Source organism: Diadema setosum, chromosome 21 (assembly GCF_964275005.1).
Source record: "Diadema setosum chromosome 21, eeDiaSeto1, whole genome shotgun sequence".
Taxonomy (NCBI): Eukaryota; Metazoa; Echinodermata; class Echinoidea; order Diadematoida; family Diadematidae; genus Diadema; species Diadema setosum.
Genome location: NC_092705.1, coordinates 11,281,254 through 11,284,974, shown reverse-complemented (window position 1 = coordinate 11,284,974; position 3,721 = coordinate 11,281,254).

The window sequence follows — 3,721 nt, the reverse complement described above, 5'->3', positions numbered from 1 at the left end:
TTGAAGGACAACTTTCCATACACTTGTCCTACGACACAGCTGAATATGCAAGAAAATGATTCTGCCCTCCCCTTTTTTTTTGGGGGGGGGGGGGGAATCAAGGTGTTATTACGACTGACTGAATAGTTGTCCCACAAGATTCTTGAGGGCGAAATGTGTTCTGGATGATTTAAATGTACAAACTTATTATTTCCATCAGTCTTCTAAAACTGGTATCATGCTTTAAAAATGATGCTTTAGATGATGAAGTCTGATAGTACTGTGCAGGACCGATTCTCAGGAATGGAGATACCAAATTATTGGAATTGTTCTACATGTGTCCTTTATGGGATCAAAGAAAGTGGATCAGAAGGGGTCCAAGAAGTAGTAAAATGTGATCTTTAGATCAGGACGTAGTGCATCCTAGATGTTTTTATGTGTAGATACCGTTGGAGGTTGAAAGATGATGTAGTTGTTTGTAGTAGCTTCAGAGGTTTTCACACAGGATCCCTTTGGGTAACCGTAGGAGAAATCAGCTATTCATCACTATCTTGAAATGCATGACCTGATCATAACCATTAACAGGAGGGAATAGAGAATTTATGTAGAATGGAATGCTAGGTGTCTGTTTCATCATTCGGGTGCTTTTGGACTGGAACATGGCTCCCAAGGGCTTCAACACTGCATTTAATTTGGATTATCATCCTTTCAATATCCCAAAGTGGTATGGGGAATCTGTGCCGTATGTACCGGTGTGATGAATATTCATAGACCTCTGTGTTCAGAGCTTGTCACAATGCTACAGATAAGGGTATATCAATGGCAATATGTTTATACAATCTACCTTAGATAACGCATCAGGTGTTCGTACATGGGGAAACTCACTTTGCAAAAGCCTTACTACATCACTCTGAAACGAGAAAGATACTGGCACTCATTTTCAGTGCCTTCAATTTGAAAGCCTTTTTACTTCGAGTGCATGGGTGAACGACGCACATCGCATCTTTATCTGCCACATTTAGGATTTATGACTTCTGCTTGTACATTACACCTACATTTGGCATGGCAAAACTTCTGTAATAATAATAATAATAATAGCTGGTTTTTATATAGCGCATTTCACACACTTCATGGTTTCAATGCGCTTTACAGACTATTATTACCCCGGTCACTGGATACATTATCAACCAGCACTAACAGTGCTCATTCTCCACTCCCTGGGGAGCATTCCAGCCAGTCGCAGCCATTTTACAGGAGCGCACATGCTTATCAACCAACATAAGCTTTCTCATCCTACCGGGTACCCATTTATACTCTTGGGTGGAGAGCAGCAATGTGGATAAAGTGCCTTGCTGAAGGGCAAACGTGTCGGGCTTGGCATGGGCTCGAACCCACGAACCATACCACGCTCATGTCGTTCACAGACGAGCGCTCTTATCCACTCAGCCACGACACCTCCAACGTGAAACAATGATACGTAAGGAAATATCGTGATCAGGGATTGGAGTTTGTGAGGCGTGACTATCACACCTGTACTTCAATCGCTTCTCATCACTGTTGTCAGCTATTCATGGTACAGTTAAACTTTGTTAAAATAAGCTTCTTGGGCCCAGTGAAATTTCCTCTTTAATTCGGCATCTCGTTATATCAGGGATGAAAACAAAAGACTGCAAAAGGAATGGGATCTGCAGAATCACCATGTTGTATCTGTTATCTCACTATACAGTGGACTCCCATTATTATAGTCTTTGGGACTGGCAGTTTTCTTTCGTTATATTGAAATTTCGTTATAACTGAACATATAAACAATAAAAAGAAATAGAGCTGATGATTTTGCGACCTGGACTTTTATTTCATTGTAACCGGGATATTTTGTTATAACCATGTTTGTTATAGTGAGGTTCTACCAGGGAAATCTCTTCCACCTCCCTGGTTCCATTATACTACAGTGCACCCCCATTATAGCAAACATGGTTATCACGAAATTCTCGTCAAAATGAGTAAAAGTGCAGGTCCAAAAATTATCTATATATCTTTCTGTACTTTACTGTTTTTGAATAGATGTAAATTTTAATTTCATGAAAGAAAACCACCAGTTCATGGAGTTTGATATAACGGGAGTGCACTGGATATAAATGAGACATCACTAATGAGTTTAACTGTGGGAGGCAGCACATATGTGAGGGTATTTCCCTTGGTTTGAGACAATTGCAATTTCACCTGTACCATTAGGAGCTGGATCTAAGTGAAAGACTCCATTCTTTCAGGTTTTCAATGTATACCTTGCATAATTCTTGCCTGCGTGGCAGAAGGGCCCTAAGGCTTGCACGATGTACGTGTAAACGTGCTAGTGCCCTTCTGCTAGGCAAGCAACAAATTTCTCTTACAAGAAGGGTCTACAGTACTGATATTTTTCACACCTGTAAACTCAAGCAATTGGTTTTTCCTGACTTACGCCATATTACTTGAGCTCCACGTAATGCATATTTGAGGGCTGTGTGTAACTGTCTTTGATTGAACAGAGAGTAATATGCAATGCAAGTGGCAGCAAGTCAGACAGTAGAACATGGCACTGTAACATGTACATACTGTACATTATCAAATGCTGTGATACAAACATGCCTTGCCGTCACAAGTGTGCCGTGTGGCTCCCGAGTGCCGACTGCACAAAATCAATGCACAAACTTGTTGTGTGAATGCTTGTTAAACCGTCCAGCATATTTTTGAAGCCATCATATAATAGTCCACCAGTTATGATTAATGCAAAAGTCTTTCATTGAATCATATTTATTGTCTTATATACATGCTATTCATATAGTTTTCTGATGTGTTTGAAGTGTCCTTCATGTGATTGTTGTGCTTGCACGAAATTCAACAAGTGACAATACAGAACTGTCACAATTTTAACTCGTATTTATTATGTATGCATTGATCTATGCAGCTCAGTATTCTGTGAGGACACCAGTCATTGTGATTACTTCCAAGTTGTACACCTTGAGATTTTTCCCTTATTTGCTTTCAGCTGTTGAAAAAAGTGTGTTTTTTAATTCAGCTTTTGATAATTTGTTTGGCGGGTGAAAGAGAAAGAAATGTTCAGGTTGTTCTTCTTGTTTTTACAGTTTTGACGGATGAGAGAAGATAGCATGATTCTAAATATAAAGAAAGAACAAAAACAAAAGTGACAACAATCCATAATGAAAGAAAGTTCTCCTTGAATGCTGAAAATCCTAAAAATTATATCGTATGAAGGTCTTGCAGAGGGAAACTTTTTCATGTAATATGCACCATATGAACCGAAAGTCTTCTGTGGATTCTGTTCTTTATTCTATTCTCTTTTCAGGGAACCAGTCCCACCAAAACATTTCCTATTTACTGCGATGCCAGGCAACTTGATGTAAATGAGTATATTTGGAAACCCAGCTTCACTCTAAAATTGATGGCTTGTCTAGAGAAAGAGAAAAAGGAAAAGACCTTAATGGTCTTCATTAAGTAGACTGTAAGATTCTGTTAAAATGAAATGCCTGGGGCATTAGTCCATCACCTTTTGTATGAAAGAACCATGACGTGTTTGCTCAGTTACATTTGTTTCTCATCGAGAGCTGCCTATTCACTGTTCAATGTGTAGATATGAATCTACATGGTGTTTAGCTATTAGATTTCCATGTAAAATTTTCACATGTGTTTTCTGTAGTTGCCATCATTTTCAGCAACAATGCGCAGGGCGGGCAAATTATTGACGTCC